The sequence below is a fragment of the Pan troglodytes genome, chromosome 13, assembly GCF_028858775.2.
Source record: "Pan troglodytes isolate AG18354 chromosome 13, NHGRI_mPanTro3-v2.0_pri, whole genome shotgun sequence".
In the NCBI taxonomy this organism is placed as follows: domain Eukaryota; kingdom Metazoa; phylum Chordata; class Mammalia; order Primates; family Hominidae; genus Pan; species Pan troglodytes.
This window is the reverse complement of record NC_072411.2, coordinates 60,860,215-60,881,229: the sequence shown is the minus strand read 5'-3', so window position 1 is coordinate 60,881,229 and position 21,015 is coordinate 60,860,215. Positions and strand designations below refer to the sequence as shown.

Below are 21,015 nucleotides of genomic sequence, written 5' to 3'. Positions count from 1 at the left end.
TCTAGCTGTGGTCTACAAGGAACCCCCAAAGGGAAGGGCACAGTGAGCAGGCGCATCGGCCTGAGTGACAAGGATTGGAGGGGGCAGGTTGGATGCAGGGAGAGGAATGGCCAAATGCCATGTGTCTGGCCTTAGACTGCCTGGTTCAAATTGGACTTCACCGTTTTTGACTTCATGATCTGGTACAAGTTACATGAAAATGTGTTGCTCCTTTTCTAGTCTGCAAAATAATCACGAAATGTGCACTAATAACTGGGAGACTATGCAGATGAAATGAAACAAGTAGCATAGACCACAGAGCTCAGAGCCTGGCCTTTAGGAAGCCCTCAGTAAGGGTTCATGTTGCCGTGGTGTCTGTCATCATCCTCTTTATCCTCATCATCACCTTCATCATCTTTTTGTTGTTCTCAGGGAATAGTTTAGAGGGACTCATTCCCTGCTCGCGTGGGTGAGATATCTATGAAAAGGACAACCAGTGGGGGAGGGAAGCACAGTTTTGAATAAGATTTCTGAGAGAGACCCCCCACCCCAACCAAGAACAGAAACTCCACGGTCTGCTGAGCTGACAGTTTGCACATTGGTCTCCTCCCATCTGCCCACGGCACTCTCCCGTTTGTCCTGAGGATGAGGAAACAAACAAGGCTCCCGACCGTCCCTCGGCACTCACTGAACTGCCCTTCCCCTCTGCTGGGCCATGACCACGGAGAACAGGTCCACTGTCCTCCCTGCGTGGTGCACATGGGAGGCTCAGCCTCCGTCCTCAAGGCTGGCAAGAAGACAGGCCGAGACATGAGCCTCCTGATACAGGTGACGGGTGTGGAGCCCACAGGACTGCAACCTCACACTGCGGGGCTGGAGGCACAGACTGAGTATTTACTATTCTATGGCCTGGGGGTCTCAAGGCATAGAGCTCCTCATTAGCCGGAGTCGCCCAAGTTCCCCAACCTCTAAGGATTTCCTCATAATCATGCAAGAAGAAGAAGGGAAAAGTCAGTGTCCACAGAAGTTTTGGGGCTCTTCCTCTAATCAGGAGAGAGCTTGTGTGGATTCTTCGCTTCTTTCTTTTCTTTTTCAAGATCCAAGTGCTTTAATTTTCATCTTTTAGTATGGGAAAATATAACACGTATAAATCCTAAAAATTATAAATAGAGATTCTTGCATATAGAATGGCCAGTATGAACATTTACAATTTCCACTAGTTTTCAGTTTAGAGTTTAATCACATTAGGTACATTCACGTTGTTTTGCAACCATCACCGCCATCATCTCCAGAACGGTTTTAGCTTTCCAAATGGAAATTGCACCCATTAAGCAAACTCTCCATTCCTCTCTCTCGCCCACCCCGGGGGCCACCATTCTATTTTGCAACTCTATGAGTTTAACTACTCTAGACACTTGATAGAAGGGGAATCATACCATGTTTAATTTTCTTTGTTTCTTTGTTTTGGAGACAGTCTTTCTCTGTCACCCAGGCTGGAGTGCAGTGGCATGGTCTCGGCTGACTGCAACCTCCACATCGTGGGTCCAAGCGATTCTTGTGTCTCAGTCTCCCGTGTAGCTGGGGTTACAGGCGTGCGCCACCACGCCCAGCTAATTTTTGTAGTTTTAATAGAAACGAGGTTTCACCATATTGGCCAGGCTGGTCTCGAACTGCTGACCTGAAGTGATACGACTGCCTCGGCCTCTCAAAGTGCTGGGTTTACAGGTGCGAGCCACGGAGGCTGGTCGTGTTTATCCTTTTGGGATGTATTTGTTTCACTGGAGATAATGTCTTCAAGGTTCATCCATGTTGCAGCCTGTGTCAGAAGTGCCTGCCTGGCTTTTTCGGTTTTTTATTATTTATTTATTTATTTATTTGGTTCTGTTTTGTTTTGTGTTTACATGGAGTCTCACTCTGTCACACAGGCTGGAGTGCAGTGGCACAATCTGGGCTCACTGCAACCTCCGCCTCCCGGGTTCCAGCGATTCTTGTGCTCAGCCTCCCGAGTAGCTGGGAGTATAGGCACGCGCCACCACACTCGTCTAATTTTGTGCATATTCAGTAGAGATAGGGTTTCACCAAGATAGCCAGGCTGGTCTCGAATTCCTGACCTAGGGTGATCCGCCCACCTCGGTCTTCCAAGATGCTGAGATTACAGGCGTGAGCCACCACACCGGCCAGAAGTGCCTGCATTTTTATGGCTGAATAGTCTTCCGTTGTATGAATGAACTGCACTGTGCTTTTTCATTCATCTGCCCACGAACCCTTGGGTTGCTTCCACATTTTGGCTGTTTTGAGTAACGCTGCTATGAATATGGGTGTACAAATCTCTCTTCCACGCCTGGCTTCTAATTCTTTTTGGTGGGTACCCACAAGTGCAACTGCGGGAACATCTGATCATTCTGTTTCTACTTTTTCCAGGACAGGCCATACTATTTTCCCCATTCCTTCACGGTTTTACATTCCCTCCAATCAGATTCGAGCATTCCTACTTCCCTCTAGTTTCACCAAGGCTTGTTCGTTTATCATATCCATCCTAATATGTGGTATCACATTCTTGGTTTGATTTGCACTTCCCCATGATTAGTGATTTTGAACATCATTTTAGACGCTTATTGGCCATTGCTCTATCTTCTTTAGGGACACGTCTACTCGAGTCTTCTGACCATTGTTAACGGGGTGCTTTGGGTTTCTTGTTGTTTAGTTCTAGCTCTTCTTTATATATGATGGATATCAGCCTCTTTTCAGAGATATGATTTGCAAATCTTTTTCCTAATCCAGGGGTTATCTTTTCACTGAGTTCACAGTGTTTGCTGATGCACGAAAGTGTCTGTCATTTAGATGTCATCCAAGGAATCCAATTTTCTTTTGTTGCCTATGCTTTTGGTGTCATATCCCAGAAAGCATTGCCCAATCTGATGTCGTGAAAGTGTGGCCAATGTTTTCTTTGAGGCATTTTATACTTTCAGCACTGGGGGTGAGGTCTTTGATCCAGTTTGTGTTCATTTTTGCACCTGGTGTGACATAGGGTCCACCTTCCTTCTTCTGCATGTGGAAATCAAGTTTCTCCAACACCATTTCTTGAAAAGGCTACTTTTCCACCAATGAACTTTCTTAGCACTCCTGTGAAAAATCATTTGAACATATAGGGGAGAAGTTATTTCTGGGCTCAAAAACAAACAAACAACAACAGACAACAGACAAGGATACAGCATGGGCCGGACGCGGTTGCTCACGCCTGTCATCCCAGCCCTTTGGGAGGCCGAGACGTTTGGATCACCTGAGGTCAGGGGTTCAAGACCAGCCTGACCCACAGGAAGAAACTTCCATCTCTACTACAAATACAACATTAGCTGGGCGTGCTGGGGCATGCCTGTAATCCCAGCTGTTTGGGAGGTGGAGGCAGGACAATCGCTTGAACCCAGGAGGCAGAGGTTGCGGTGAGCCAAGATTGCGCCATTACACTCCAGCCTGTGAAACAAGCGCAAAACTCTGTCTCAAAACAAAAAACCAAAAACAAAAAAACCAGCATGATTTCAAGAGCAGAAAGAGAATAGCTGAGAAACCAGCATAAGGAGAAAGTTAGGAAGCTTCTTACCAAAGCATCTGGAAATATGCAAGAAATTCTTGTGAACTAAAATTTTCATACTGTGCTGTCAAACACTAGAACTCACTTATTCCATCTTTCTGTATTTTGGGACCCAATTATCCCCTTCTCTTCATTCCCCATCCCACCCCTTTTCTTCCTAGCGTCTGCTAACCACCTTTAGACTTTCCACCTTCCTGAGATTCCTTTTGTGTGTAGGTGTGTGATGGCGTCTCTTTCTATTGCTCAGGTTGGAGTACACAGGCACAATCCGGGCCCACTGCCACCTCCGCCTCCCGAGTTCAAGCGCTTCTTGGGCCTCGGCCCTCCCAGTAGCTGAGACTACAGGCACGCGTCACCACGCCCGGCTAATTGTTTGTGTTTTCCATAGAGACGGGGTTTCACCTTGTTGGCCAGGCAGGTCTCGAACTCCTGGACTCAAGTGATCCGTGCGACTCGGCCTCCCAAAGTGCTGGGATTACAGGCCTGAGCCACCACACCTGGCCAAGGTTTCCTTTTTTCTTTCTACATAGAAGTGAGGACATGAAATATTTGTCATTCTGTGCCTGGCTTCTTTCATTTAATATACAGACATGCAATCTCATCCATTTTGTCTGCAGCAGAGAGGATTTTCTTCCTTTTTAGGCTGAATAATACTTCATTGGGTGTGTATACCACAGTTCCTTAATTGAAACAAATTTCTAAAGAGCAAATATTTTTAAAATGTCTCGGAATGTGAAACTTCAGGGATACTGTGCCCATTTTATTCTTTTCTATTTCCCATCTTAGGTATATGCAAGTGTATAACAAAGCAGCAATCAATGTGTGTATAAATCTATAACTTCAACAAATGTAAAATGTACATGCTAAGTGGTGGCTGGGCGCGGTCGCTCACACCTGTAATCCCAGCAATTTGGGAGGCGGAAGCAGGCGGATCACCTGAGGTCGGAAGTTCAAGGCCAGCCTGACCAAAACGGAGAAACACTGTCTCTACTAACAATACAAAAAAAAAAAAAAAAAAAATTAGCCGGGCATGGTAGCGCATGCCTGTAATCCCAGCTACTTGGAAGGCTGAGACAGGAGACTTGCTTGAATACGGGAGGCAGAGGATGCAGTGAGCCGAGACCTTGCCATTGAACTCCAGCCCTGGCAACAAGAGTGAAACTCTGACTCGAAAAAAAAAAAAAAAAAAAAGAAAGGAAAAGAAAGAAATAGAAAATGCGAAATGGTAAGAAAAAACAGCATACTAAACATTTGTATGCTGTTGATGGACAACGCATTTGAAGATAATATTTGAGGAAATCATATCACAATTAATTTCTGTTCTTACTCATTGGAGCTTGATGCCTCTGAAAACTTCGTCATTGGAACCACCTCTGGTGGTTTAAAAGAAAAAGAAAAAAAATCCACATACTCACATAGGTGCAAGGAAATCAGAACCTCAGGTATTGAGACCCAGGCCTCACCATTTGTAAGCTCCCCAGGTGATTTGACTCAAAGCCAAGATTGAGGAACGGCGACCTGGATCTGTACACCTAACCTGCCTAAATCGATTCTCTAGAAGCAGTTTATAAAGAAATTCCACATGAACTCTGGAAGAGGATATGAATTTGATTTACAGTATGTCCTCACTTAACATCTTTGAAAGTCTCTTGGAAACTTCACCTTGAAGCAAAATGATGTATAGTGAAACCACTTATTTTTCATCAACAGTATAACTACACAACTTTGAACAACCAGTGGTGTTGGAGGACCTGCTGTACATTGTTTCCATAAAGTCAGTCTTCAGGGAATTCCAAAATGAAGAGAGGACTTCGTGTATATAAAAAGATGGTTGTGATTCCACCTGGATGACAGGGTTATTGCTCAGAAACTAAAAGAGGCCGCCTAGGTATAGAGGATTCTGTCATGAGGTTCCTGCTAAACAGAGGATCCCAGAATACTCACCCATTCCAGTTAAAGGCATAACGAAGAAAGCAATGTTCACAAAGGAAATGCAGAAAGGAATAAAAGCCATCAAGCCACAAAAAGAATGTGACTAAGGGGCAGGATTTGCAGATGCAGAGATTTAATGTGGTTGCCCTTTCTCACCTACACAAGAAAAAGGATGGAACAGATCATGAGATTCCACTGTTCTGCTGCGCAGCCTCCGCAGGGCACTTTGTATGTCCCTGTTTCTCAGGCTGTAGATGAAAAGGTTCAGCATGGGGGTGACCAGAGCGTACATCACTGACGCCGCCACACCATTCCTGGGGGGTGGTGACACAGCTGAAGTCAGGTACATGCCAATGCCTGTTCCATCAAATCAGCAAACAACTGCTAGGTGAGAGCCACAGGTGGCGAAGGCTTTATACTTCCCATCTGACGATGACATCCTTAGAATGGAGGGGACAATTTTATAGTAAGACAAAAGGATCCCTGAAATGGGAAGAAAACCAAACATAGTACTATCAAAATATATGAATATGCTATTGGTGACGCTGTCAGAACAGGCAAGTTTGAGAAGTTGAGAGGGGTCACAGACAAAATTAGAGATTTCCACATTCTTGATGATGGTGAATTGTAACACAATCCAACCGTGCAGCTGGGAATCCAACAGGCTAAGGAAAAAGGATACCAAAACGAAGAAGACACAGAGGTGAGGATTCATGATGACTGGGTAGTGCAGAGGGTGACAGATGGCTACAAAGCTGTCATAGGCCATCACAGTCAGGAGCATGTCTTCTATACATGCAAAAAGGACCAAGAAAGACATCTGTGCCAGGCAGCCCGCATGAGAGATGACTCTGCTATGCGACTGCATGTCCACAATCATCTTGGGAACCATGGGTGAGGTGAAACCGATGTCAGCCCAGCACAGGTTGGAGAGGAAGAAGTACACGGGGGTGTGGAGGGGAGTCAGAGCTGACAGCCAGGATGCTGAGCAGGTTCCTCAGCACCGTGACCAGATACATGGACAGGGACAGGGACAGCAAAGCGAGGACCGGCTGCAGTTCTGGATCCTCTGAGAGTCCCAGGAGGAGGAATTCTCAGACACCTGTGAGATTCCGTGGCTCCGTGTGTCTTGGACACCTTGAGAAGGAAAGAGGATTGGAAAAATAAAAGATAAAAACCAGCCCTTAATGCTGGATGCAAGCAACTCACAAGGAACATTTTCACACTTGCAGACCATACACCGCCAGCAATGTTTCTCAGTTGTGACAAATCCAAAAATCTCAGAATTATTACGTGGTTTACTGTTTTGCTATACAAGTCTTTCTGTGCATACTACTTTAGAGAAAATCCACTGAAGAATATTAGAAGACCAAATCCGTGATCTCAGTAAAATACGGCCTACTCTTTTCAGAAAAAATACAATGCAATGAAAATGTCCTTCTCTCTTTAAGAAAAAGATCTCAGTCTAATTGAAAGAAATTAAGAAGCAGTGAAATACACTCTGTTTTATTCTGACACCGTGCTACAAATTCCTTTGACGTAGAATATGTAAAAGGACGACACAAGAGCTAGGACCCCATTATCTAAAAACGAAATCGAACCTTAGAGTTCTCAATCGGAACACCTTTTCACATGCCTGTTACTTTTCATATTTATTATCATCCTTAGGTTTTCTGACATCATTTCTTCATAAAAGTACATGCACACTCAAATATGGGAGCTGTGTTTCCAAATGAATTGAATATATAACTCTTGGCCGAGCGCCATGGCTCACACCTGTAATCCCAGCACTTTGGGTGGCCGAGGCTGATGGATCACCTGAGGTCAGGAGTTCCAGACCAGCCTGGCCAACGTGGTGAAACCCCGTCTCCAGTGAAAATAAAAAAAAATTAGCCGGGCGTGCTGGCGGGTAACCCTAGCTACTCGGGAGGCTGAAGCAGGAGAATCCCTTAGAACCTGGAAGGCAGAGATTAGACACCCTGTGATAGGATTTTTGATATCCTAGGGAGATATTGCTCCTGACAGCAGAGTGGGCGTACACCCTGTGATATTATTTGTAATATTGCTCCTAATATCACGGTGGCTCTACACCCTGTGATATTAATTGTAATATCCTACAGAGATATCACTCCTAATAATACAGTGGGTGTACGACCTGTGATATTATTCATAATATATTACAGGGATACGACTCCTGATATCACAGCGAGAGTACACCATGTTTGCACACCCTGTGATCTTATTTGTAACAACTTAGAAAAATATTACAGCTAATATCAAGGTGGGTGTACACCCTGCGATGTTAGTTGTTATCCACTAGGTAGATATTACTCCTAATATCACAGTGAGTGTACACCATGTGTGTACACACTGTGAAATTATTTGTAATACCCTAGGAGGATATTACTCCTAATATCACAGTGGGTGTACACCCTGTGATAGTATTTGTAATCACCTAGGGAAATACGATTCCTAATATTACAGTGGGTGTACACTCTGCGATGTTATTTGTAATGTCCTAGGAAGATATTACTCCTAATATCAAAGTGGATGTACACCACGTGTGTACACTCTGTGATATGATTTGTAATATCCCAGAGAGATATTTCTCCTAATATCACAGTGGGTGTCCACTCTGTGATATTATTTGTACTATCCTAGAGAGATATTGCTCCCAGTATCACAGTGGGTGTACACCCTGTGATATTATTCATAATATCCTAGAGCGATATTACCTCTAATATCACAGTTTCTGTACACCCTGTGGTATTATTCATCATATCCTAGGGAGTTATTATCCCTAACATCACAGAGCGTGTACACCATGGGTGGACACCCTGTGATGTTTTTGGTAATATCCTAGGGGGATATTACCCTTAATGTCACAGTGGGTGTTTACCATGTGTGTACGCACTGAGATGTTACTCGTAATATCCTAGGGAGAAATTACACCTTGTGTTACAGTGGGTGTACACCATGTGTTTCTATTCTGTGATGCTATTCGTAATATCTTAGAAAATTATTAGTCCCAGTGCCACAGTGGGTGTATACCATGTGTGTCCACTCTGCGATGTTATTCGTATTAACCTAGGGAGATAGTTCTCATAACATCACTGTGGGTGTACATCATGTATGTACTCCCTGTGGTCTTATTGGTTATGTCCTGGGTTGATATTACACCTAATGTCACCGTGGGTGCACACCATAGGTGTACATTCTGTGATGTTACTCATAATATCCTAGGGAGATATCACTCCTGTTATCACAGTGGGTGTACACCCTGTGATAGCATTTGTAATATCCTAGGGAGATATCAGTGTGTATCCTGTGGAATTATTTGTGACATTTGAGGGAACTATTTCTCCTAAAGTCAGAGTGGGTGTACACCCTGTAATATTCTTCCTAATATCACAGTGGGTGTACACCGTGAGTGATATTTTTTTCTAATATCCAGTGAGGGAGAGGATGATATTGCTTTATTGCTTCCAATATCATGGAAGGTGTACACCCCCTTGTGATATTGTTCCGAATACAGGGAAGGAGAGGATGACATTATTCCCAATATCACTGGGGGTGTATCACCTCCCGCCAGGATATTGTTCTTAATATCCGGAGGTGGAGAGAATGATGTTACTCCCAATATCCCAGGGGGTGTACACCACCCCTGTTTGTAAACACCCCCTGTGATATTGTTCCAAATGGCCTGTGAAAGAGTCAATATGACTCCCATTATCGCAGGGGGTGTTCAGCCCTGATGATATTGTTTTCTAACATCCGGGGAAGGAGAGTGTGCTGTTACTCCCAATATCGCAGGGTTTGTACACCTTTTTGTGTTTTTGGGCCCAATATCCAGGAAAATAGAGGATGATATTACTCCCAATATCGAAGTAATTGTACAGCACCCCTGTGATATTCTTCCTAATATCCAGAAATGAAAAGAATGATATTACTTCCAACTGTGTCAGAAATGTATACTCGCGCTGTGATATCTTTCCCAATATCTAGGTGGGGAGAGGATCATTATTATTTCCAATGTCGCAAGGTGGGTGTGTACACCCCCTCTGTGATCTTGTTGCTAACATCCAGGTTTGGGGAGGATGACATTACTTCCAATATCGCAGGGGGAGTACAACCCCCGTGACCTTTTAGTCATTTCCTGAGTGGAGAGGACGATATTACTGCCAATATCGCAGGGGGAGTACACACCCCTGTGAAAATCTTCCTAATATCCAGAGGGAGAGAGGATGATATTACTCCCAATACCGCAGGGGGTTTACACAGCCCTGTGATACTCTTCCTAATATCTACAAGGAGAGAGGATGATATTACTCCCAATGTCGCAGGGGGTGTACATAACCCTGTGATATTGTTTTTAATATCCAGAGCAAAAGAGGATGATATGACTCTCAATATCGCAGGGGGTGTACATCCCTCCTGTCCTATTGTTCTGAATACCCTGGGAGGGAGAGGATAAGGTTACGTTGAATATCGCAGAGAATGTACACCCTCCCCCTCTGATACCCTTCCTAATGTCCAGGGGAAGAGAGGATAATTGTACTCCCAATATCGCAGAGGCAGTACACCCCACCTATGATGTTGTTCCCAATATGCAAGGGGGGAGAGGATGATACTACTCCCAATATCGCAGGGCTGTTCACATCCCCAGTGACATTTGTCCTAATATCTAGGGGAGAGACAATTATATGACAGCAAAGTTCACAGGATCTGTACATCCCTTCCTGATATTGTTCCTAATATCCAGGGGGGAAGAGGATGATATCAAATATGAAAGGGGGTGTACACCCCCCACCCCTACGATATTGTTCTTAATATTCGTAAGAGGAGACGATGATATGACTGCAAATATCGCAGGGGTTGTTGACACCCCCCTGTGATATTGTTTCTGATATCCGGGGGGTGGAGAAAATCATATTACTTCCAATATTGTAGGTGGTGTATACCCCACCTGAAATATGGCACGGATTATCCAAAGAGGGAGACGATGGTATTAATACCAATATCAAAGTGTGTGTACACGCCCCTTGTGATATGGTTTTTAATATCCAGTGGGCGGGAGGATGATATTAGTTCCAACATCTCAGAGGCTGTACACTACCCCTGTGATATTGTCCCTAACTTCCAGAGGGGAGAGGATGATATCACTGCCAATATCTTAGAAGTTGTACATCCCCCGTGATATTGTTCGTCATAGCCATGGAGGCACAGGATGACATTCCATTGATTTTCGGGACAGGCATTCACGCACAATGTAATAATGTTCCTAATATCCAAGAAGGGACAGGATGATATTACTCCCAATAAAGCAGTGGGTGTACATTACCCCTGTGTTATTGTCTCTAATATCTGGGGCCGGGGGAGTGGGGAGAGGATAACGTTCCCTCAAATTTAGCAGATGGTTTGACGCCCCTTGCTTGTGGTGTTGTTTTAAATATCCAGCGGGGAAGACAATAGTACTATTTTTGATAGTCCGATTCATCTGCTCCACCTTTCTGGAACTCTGAGGCCGGGAGGCGGCATGCAGTTTCCGTGTGATCCCCAATGCCTTTGCCATCTTCTGTACCAAGGCAGCCAAAAACGCAGGCCCGTTATCTGAGCCGATCCATAAGGCCAGTCGAAATCTAGGAATGAGATCTCGAAGAAGCACAGGGGTTACTTCATGAGCTTTCTCAGTTTGTGTTAGATAAGCCTCCACCCACCCAGAGTAGGTACGCCCAAGAACTGGTAAATACTTGTTACCTCCACACTTTGGCATCTCTGTGAAGTCTACCTGGAGATTTTCAAAGCGGGCTGCTCCGTAAGCTTGTATGCTGGGTGGAACGGCTGGACCTTGCCTCGCATTATGCTGTTGGCAGGTAACACACCATTACCTCACCGTTTTGGCGAGGGCTGACAAATGCGAGATGTACAAATACCGGCCTAACAACTTTTCCAGTGACTCCTGAACTACATGGGTGGTTTCATGCACAGCCAGTACAACTGCAGCTCCTCGCAGCTGTGGCACAGCTACTCTCCCATCTGGTAACCGAATCCATCCTTCCTGCATCACTTGTCCTTCCCTCTACCTGGAGAAAGTCCTTTTCTTCTTTAGAAATAGGTCCAAGATCAGGTGCTTGAGGGAGCACTGATGCCCGGAAGGGGGCAGATGCTGCTTTTCGAGCCTCTGAGGCAGCGTGGGAATTCCCCAAAGGCAGCAAGGTGGAAGCTCGCTGGTGTCCTCTGCAATGCACAACTGCCACCTTGTGGGGTTTCCATACTGCTTCTAATAATTGCAAGATTTCTTGTTGATATTTTCTGTCTTTTCCCCCAGAGTTCAATAGGCCCTTTTCTTTCTATCATGCTCCATGCACTTGAAGGGTTAAAAAGACATACCGAGAATCAGTGTAAATGTTTACAGTCTCACCCTCACTGAGTTCTAAGGCCCGAATGAAAGCAATGAGTTCAGCTTTCTGGGCTGAAGTGCCCTGGGGCAACGATCTGGCTTCAACAACAGTGTCCAGAGTTACCACGGCATACCCTGCACCTCTCTCTCCTTGGGGGTTGAAGAAGCTGCTCCCATCCACGTACAGTTCCCAGTCTACTGATGCCCAAGTCTGGTCCCAGAGGTCAGGTCTGCCAGCGTCAACTGAGTCCAACACTTCTACACAGTCAGGCTCCACAGGGCTCTCTGATACCGGGAGCAAGGTGGCGGGGTGTAGGGTGTTACAAACTTCAATGGTTATACGGGGATTTTCACAGAGCAAAGTTTGGTACTTGGTGAGTCTGGCATTCGTTAGCCAATGATGTCCTTTAGTATTCATTAAAGTCACCACAGCATGGGAGGCCTTTATGTTCAGGTTTTGCCCAAGAATCAGCTTATTTGCTTCTTGTCCTAGCAGGGCAGTTGCTGCCAAGGCCCTCAAACAGGGGGGCCATCCTTTAGAAACCCCGTCTAGTTGTTTAGAGAGGTAGGCCACCGGCCTCAGCCAGGGCCCCACAGTTTGGGTTCAAAGTCCAGCTGCCATCTTTTCTCTCTCTGATGCATACAATGGAAAAGGCTTTGTCAGATCAGGTAGCCCCAGGGCTGGAGCTACCAGAAGTTTTTCCTTTAACTCATGAAAATCTTGCTGTTGTTGGGATCCCCATTCCAAAGTTTCCCGGTCCCCACCCCATTTGTGACCTCATACAAATTCTTGGCTATTACTGCAAAGTTTGGGATCCACAGTCAACAAAACCCCACAGCTCCTAAGAATTCTCTCACCTGCCTTCTGCTCTTAGGCTCCGCTAGATTGCAAATGACCTGCTTTCTTTCTGATCCCAGGCTGCGTTCTGACCCGTCGGATAGTAAATCCCAAGCAGCGTACCTGCTATCGGCAGATCTGAGCTTTCTTCTTGGACACCTTATACCCACAGTCCTCCACGTGCTGGTGTAGGGCATCTGTTCCCTTGGCGCACCCCACTGTAGTGGGGTGTCCCAGCAGAAGGTCATCAACCTCGGGGAGCAAAACGCAGCCTAGGTCTCTGGTGAGAAACTTCTGGAGGTCTCGAGCCAACGCCTCCCCGAAGATGGTGGGGGAGTTCTTGAACCCTTGGGGAAGCCCGGTCCAAGTGTACTGACTAGTGACACCTGACTCCGGATCATCCCACTGAAAGACAAGCAGCTTCTGCCTCTCATGGGCTAAGCTGATAGGAAAGAAAGCACCTTTCAGGTCCAATCAGGTGAACCAGCTGTCCTCAGCTGGCAGCAACCCCAACAACGTGGACGGGTTAGGTACTGTTGGAATTTGAAAGCAGGATATTTAAGCTTTTTTCGCTGACAATCTGAAAGAGCCGCTACTCAGGTTGGCGTGAACTCCATCCCTGGATAATGCAGACCTGCTTCTGTAAACCTCAAGTCTGTATATTACCCACTTTGATGGTAAATAGCCACTGGGGATGAGTTTTTCCATGATCCCAGGGAAAAACTCCATCATCAATTGCTCTGAAGGGCATGACGTTATTATTATCATACTGACCAGAATAATTTATGCTGTAAAATTGCTTTGAAGTGATGTTATAGAGCTCAGAGAAGAGAGGTTTCCTTGTGGGGAATTGTGGAGATTTGAAGCTTACCTTGTCTTTTTTTTACTTCTTCCCCATTATAATCACCACCTCAATCTCTTAGATAGGGTCCTCTGAATAGTATTAACCAGTCTTTGCCACTTTGGGTGCTAATGCTAAATACTTTGCCCTTAAGAATCTCCTGTGACCAGTAAAACATCATCATCTGAATGTGCATTACACAGTTGGTTTCCATAACTCAGTGATTTATAAAGCCTGGATAGTAGTAGTATTTGAATGTACATAAAGGCAACAAAGAACACAGCTTTATGAAGTGCTAGACAGGGTAGAAGAGTGAAGAAGAGCTATAAAACTTCAGGTACAAAGGACTAGGGGAAGTCTGAGTACTCAGGCAGAACATAACTGTAACAAATGGAGCTAAGGGCTTTCCAAAAACTAAAGGTAAAGAGAGAAATCCTCGGTAGAAGGTCTCACCCAGCAGGAGGTCTGCAAAGGAAGAGGCTCCTTGGGCTGAGAAAGCTGTTTAATGTGCAGTTGACAAAGGGCAGGGGAGGTCTCTGGAAATGTTTATGGGAATGCTCCAGAATTTAATCTGACACCACCAGTCCTGTGAGCTTTGTGCTCTGGGCTCCTAATTAGCAAAATAGAGACACGGGGATTGTGTTTGTCTCACTTGAAATGATTCAGTGTTTATCTTGGCTTGATTGGTCCCAAAGTACTCATTTCACAAAGACCTGTGATGCCTCGTGGGAAGACTTGCACTGCTATTTCCTCAAATTCATGTTCCTATTCACTTGCCCTTCAATGCCAAAATTGAGAACCATAAAAAACTACTCCTTTTGGCCATCTGGCTTTCTGCTGGCATTAACATTCAATAAAACAGAGAGACCCAAACCTTTCCTTTCCCATATAGGGTGAATATTAAAGTGTTTTATGAGCAACTGATCAGGTTCTAGTTCAAGAGAGAAGGCTAGATGTATGGCACAGCAAGAAGGGCATGTATCTTGAGGGCACACTTACTGGCTGTGTGACTTTGGGTAAATCACTTAACTTTTCTGAGCCTTAGTTTCTTGGGGATGATAATAATACCTACTTATTTGTCCACTGTGAACACTTCATCTATAAAATAAGACTTGCCTCCTCTTTACCTCAAAAAAGAAAATCTAAAAAGAAAATCAAAAAAGAAAATCTATGTGTAGATGTGTTGTAAGCAGTGAAATGCTACATGTAGAAGCAAAACAGGTCATTATATTTTCATCAGATTTGAGTCATTCACTCTTCTATGTTCCAGACATTTTAAAATGCTTTTTTAAAGTCAGAAAACAACATGAATGAGAAGTTACCTGTGGGTCCCCAAATCTCCATTTTGAGGGGACTGGAAAATAAAGCAGCAAGGTTAAGAAAGCTTTCAGAATTCATCACAGTGAGAACAGAGTCAAAACTGGAGAAAAAAAATGTCTTACACATTCTTCCAGACAAAAGGGCATTTCAAGTATTGTCTTCAAAATTCAGTTTGGAAAGTTATTAGCTTATAAAAGTGAGTTGTATGTACTTGACAATGCTGTGGAAACTCAGACACCCAGAGGTCCTCAGTCATGGAAGAATCAGCTATAAATGATTTGTTTTGAAATAATTGTCTTAATTCTTGACTACAATAGAATGTTAAAATGGAAGTTTCCACTAGGTAACAAGCTGCAATAGATGTGATATTCCAAAGTGAGCCTCTGGGCTGCCATACGCAGAATGAAGAAGCAGTGTCCTGACTTCTGAACTCCCTACCCTAGAGGGGGGTGAGGCCTGTGTGTGGGATGGGGTGGGGTACCACGGAACCAGGGGTCAAGCGGGCATGGCCTTGAGGGTGGATGCATTCTCAGTGATGGGACTCTAAAAACCCACAAAACTTTCCACAAAAGAAAAAGTGGTTTGTGATCAAGCCATCAATAAGAAACTCAGAAACTTCTCTGATTCCGTTTCCCCAGTTTTGCCCACTCAGGTGAGTAAGCAGGGATGAGGGAGTGGGCTAACTTTGAAAGTTCCCTTCCCTCCTGCGGATATTCCCCAACAGCAGCCCTAAACCCCTGGGAGTTTTGGGTTTCACACTGGATCAGGTATTCTAATGGCTGAGTAAAGACCTGCTGGGACCATGAAACAATTACTCCCTGAGGACCTGAGAATGAACGAAGTCATGGGGCTGCCCGGGTTTTCTGGCAGTACCACCTCCCTAGAGATCATTCGGAAATATGTTGGAGTGTGTTTTGATTGTCACAATGATTGGCAGGGAGGATACTCTTGGCATTTAGAGGACAAGGGCCTGAGATGCTCTATATCCCAGTAACCCAAGAACTCTCCTGCTTGAAATATTAACAGTGCTCCCAGTTGAGGCCTACACTCATGGAGGCAGGGGCAGGATCACCCCTTCCCTGAACAAGTTTTAAAAAGACAGTGGAACCTATGCCAGGCAGGTAAACCAGAACTGTAATTGATGACCTGCTGGAGGCTCTGTGTGAACAAGTCTGAGAAGAAAACTCCAGAGGGACCCAGTTACTTTTGTGAATTTTACCTGCTGGAGGTCAACCAGGTTCTCAGAGTAAATATCTGAGAAAAATAATAATAATAATAAAAAAAAGACAGTGGGAGACAAAAATAGAAATACATTTTCATTATGTTGCCCTTTATGCTTATTCACCATATCTATTACGCTGAGGCTACAAGTATTTTGCAGTGACTTGAGAGCTCTTTCCCACAGCTGCTTAATTACATTCCAGCTGCTTGGATGCATTAGAGCCAGAAGCAGGCCATGAAGTGGGTGAAGGACCTAGCAGAAGGTGCTATGGTGTGCTGCGGTAGCCTGAACCCCTAAAAGCCCTAGCCCAGGTTAAACTTGCTCTGGTGACTGAAGACCAGGATCAGCCCCAGGTTTGAGAAAACCTGGCTGGTCTTGGTGTGGTAGCCTGAACAATGTCTACGTTCTTAGCCCTGAAATCTGTGACTATGTTACCTTCCATGGCAAAAGAGACTTTGCTAACATGATTAAATTAAGATGTTGACATGGCAAGATTATACAGATTGTCCAGTAGGCCTGCTTTATTCACGGGTGTCTTTTGAAGAGGGACAAGGGGATCAAAGTCAGAAAAAGGACACATGATAACAGAAGCAGGAGTTGGAGTGATGCTTGTTGGAAATGGGGGCATGAGGCCAGGGCGGCAGCTCACGCCTGTCATCCCTGCACTTTGGGAGGCTGAGGTGGGCAGATCACCTGAGGTCAGGAGCTTGAGACCAGCCTGGCCAACATGGTGAAACCCCATCTCTACTAAAAATACAAAAATTAGCTGGGCATGGGGATGTGCACCTGTAATCCCAGCTACTCAGGAGGATGAGGTGGGAGAATTGCTTGAACTTGGGAGGTGGAGGTTGCAGTGAGCCAAGATTGCACCACTGCACTCCAGCCTGGGAGACAGAGCAAGACTCTGTCTCAAAAAAAAAAAAAAAAAAAAAAAAAAGAAAGAAAGAAAAGAAAATGGGGCATGCATGTGGCACTAGAAGCTGGAAAAGGCAGGAAGATAGATCCTCTTCTAGAGCCTCCAGAAAGGAACACAGACCTGCCAACACCTTGATTTTAGCCTGCAAGACCCATTTTGGGCATCTGATCTCCAGAACTGTAAGATATCCAATATGTGTGTTTTTAAAAGCCATTATATTTGTGGCAATTGGTTACAGCAACAATAGGAAAATAATTTACCTGGTTTAAAGTGTAATATAAACGTTTCTACTCAAGAGACCTTAGTAGTTCTCTCAAGTTCACCCGAAGAACCCCCAAATCCCAACACAACCCTCTCTCCCCTCTCTGAAGATTCCAAGGAGAAACGAAAGCAGTCCTGGCAAAATCCTCCTCCGGACCCGGTAAACAACCTGCAACCATGGCACATTGCTGTGTGATATAAACGTGTGTGTGTGTGTGTGTGTGTGTGTGTGTGTGTGTGTATGAGAAGCCAAAAGAAATAAAAAGGATTTCTATATTATCTGCGGTTTTCTTCACTAACCTTTCCCTTTCTAGCTACATAGATAATTGAGGACTCACTCCATTCTATCAAGGACCGCCACTGCTTGCTTTCAAGGGCTTCCCTCACCCCACAGATTTCTAGATTAGATCCAATGCAGTCTCTGATCATGCTGAAGCCTTGATTAGCAAAGTAGAATAAAAATTAGAGAAAATTAAGTGGACATTGTTGGAAAAACAAATAAATCCTCCTTCATTGGCAGACTTGAGCATTTACTAGAGCAATAACTATAGCACCATTTTCAACACTTTCTGCTGATGGGTGTGGAAACACTTTCTATCACAACCGACTTGACTTTTCCCTCTTTCTTCAGACCATAGATAAATATTTAGTTACAAACTTCCAAACAGAATAAAACCAGACTTTTAGTTTATTTGACAGGAAAGCTTAGTATGGGATACTTAAATCATTAAGGAGAAAAGACAGCTTAACTCACTGTAAAGCTAAAGATTAACTAGGAACCAACATGAATTCTCTTATAGGCTGTTTTCTACTCCCCTTGGTAGGAAAAAAATGTTAATTCACTCAGTATTAGATATCATGAGCCAAGTCTGGATTCCTTGGGAAGGTTTGTTTTCTCTCAGGAATACTTAGTTTGGCCCAGGGAAAATGAAAACAAGTTTAAAAAAAAATCTTTCCTGGTTAGTCATTTTCTCTGGAGACTTAAAAGAAAAAAGACACTGATGTTGAGTAGAAAGCTTTCTCTGCAAGCTTTTACTGCAATGTCAAATAAAAAATGCACAGAATTGGCTCCCCTGGCAGCTTGTGCCTACTTTCAACTTTTTTTTTTTTTTTTTTTTTTTTTTTTGAGACGGAGTCTCACTCTGTCACCCAGGCTGGAGTGCAGTGGTGTGATCTCGGCTCACTGCAACCTCCACCTCCTGGGTTCAAGTGATTCTCCTGCCTCAGCTTCCCGAGTAGCTGGGACTATAAGCATTTGCCACCATACCTGACTAATTTTTTAATATTTTTAGTAGGGAAGGGGTTTCACCACATCAGCCAGGCTGGTCTTGAACTTCTGACTTCAGGTGATCCACCCATCTTGACGTCCCAAACTGCTGGGATTACAGGTGTGAGCCACCGCGAATGGCCCCTTCAACTTCATGTCTAAAACACCAAAAGCAATGACAACAAAAGCCAAAATCGACAAATGGGATCTAATTAAAATAAAGAGCTTCTGCACAGCAAAAGAAACTATCATCAGAGTGAACAGGCAACCTACAGAATGGGAGAAAATTTTTGCAATCTAGCCATCTGACAAAGGGCTAATATCCAGAATCTACAAAGAACTTAAACAGTGGCCAGGCACGGTGGCTCACGCCTGTAATCCCAGCACTTTGGGAGGCCAAGGCAGGTGGATCACGAGGTCAGGAGATCAAGACCATCCTGGCTAACATGGTGAAATCCTGTCTCTACTAAAAATACAAAAAAATTAGCCAGGGTTGGTGGCGGGCGCCTGTAGTCCCAGCTAATTGGGAGGCTGAGGCAGGAGAATGGTGTGAATCGGGCAGGTGGAGGTTGCAGTGAGCCAAGATTGAGCCACTGTGCTCCAATCTGGGTGACACAGCAAGACTCTGTCTCAAAAAAAAAAAAAAGATAACTTAAACAAATTTACAAGAAATAAAAAATCAACCCCATCAAAAAGTGGGTGAAGGATATGAACAGACACTTCTCAAAAGAAGACATTTATGCAGTCAACAAACATGAAAAAAAAGCTCATCAGCAGTGGTCATTAGAGAAATGCAAATCAAAACCACAATGAGATATGATCTCATGCCAGTTAGAATGGTGATCATTAAAAAGTCAGGAAACAACAGGTGCTGGAGAGGATGTGGAGAAATAGGAATGCTTTTACACTGTTGGTGGGAGTGTAAATTAGATCAACCACTGTGGAAGACAGTGTGGTGATTCCTCAAGGACCTAGAACTAGAAATACCATTTGACCCAGCAATCCCATTACTGGGTATATACCCAAAGGATTATAAATCATTCTATTATAAAGACACATGCACACATATGTTTACTGTGGGCTATTCACAATAGCAAAATCTTGGAACCAACCTAAATGTCCATCAATGATAGACTGGATAAAGAAAATGTGGCACATATATACCATGGAATACTATGCAGCCATAAAAAAGATGAGTTCATGTCGTTTGCAGGGACATGGATGAAGCTGGAAACCATCATTCCCAGCAAACTAACACAGGAACAGAAAACCAAACACCACATGTTCCCACTCATAAGCGGGAGTTGAACAATGAGAACACATGGACACAGGGAGGTGAACATCACACATTGGGGCCTGTTGGGGGGTGGGGGGCTAGGGGAGGGATAGCATTAGGATAAATACCTAATATGGGTGACGGGTTGATGGGTGCAGCAAACCTCCATGGCACGTGTATACCTATGTAACAAAACTGCATGTTCCCACATATATCCCAGAACTTAAAGTATAACAAAAAATTTTTTTTCTAAAGTTAACTTGTTGCCTTTTGTTAGCTGGAAAATGGGAAAGGAGAAATTTATATGTGTGTTTAACAGGAAACAGTAGAGCACAGAGTTAATATCACACATGTGAATCCCAATTTTGCTAAAATCTGACCAATGTGAGGAAAATAACTAATGTGTCATGCCTTAGCACACTTTACAGAGTTTTATCAAGTTAGGAAGTGTTATGTTAGTCCCTCATATAAACTTACTACTTCATGTAACATGACTATGGGCTACATTGGATGAAGGTCCAATAGTAGAAGGTCCAAGGTTAGGCTCAGTAAACTGAACACATCCAGTATCTGTTCAGCACTGGAAAGTTCTCTGGCTTTCACTGAAGACTTTGGCACCCGACTCATGGTTCTATTTTCCATCCTATGACTTGCTTCATCCTTGATGACCTTTTCAACAACTTTGTCCCCTTTTCTTGCTCCACATAGCTACCCACCTCCATGGCCATAGCCCAGAGCCTGTCCTCAGAGAGGCTCTGGCCACACCCTGTTTTACATCCTCCCAGTGGCCCTGAGGGCTCTTGGAGCCCATGGAGACCTCCAACACTTTGTTACTGGCAGAATGTATCCATATCCATACGGGGCTACAGCAACCTCAATTCTTGCCTCCTCAGAAGAAAGAATGGGACTGAGGGGCATAAGGTAGAGGGAGAGACCAAAGCAAGTTTCAGAGCAGGAGTGAAAGTTCATTAAAACGATTTAGAGAAGGTTGACATTTAGAGAAGTCCAAATAAGAAGTTGGACTTATACTTTTGGAATTACCTCTAGAGACAAGGGGTCCAAAATTTTTTCAGCACCTAGGGCATTGACATTTTGTCAGCACCAATACAGCTTGACATTTTGACTTGGGGTTTTATATGTTGGCATACTTCCAGTGTCTTGTGTTACTTCTCAC

The 21,015-nt window shown here is 44.3% G+C and overlaps 1 pseudogene; it reads right to left on the bottom strand.

Annotated features, from left to right (window-relative positions):
* Positions 1-5,633: 5,633 nt before the first annotated feature.
* LOC100608416 (putative gustatory receptor clone PTE01) lies at positions 5,634-11,590 on the bottom strand (annotated as a pseudogene).
* Positions 11,591-21,015: the final 9,425 nt, after the last annotated feature.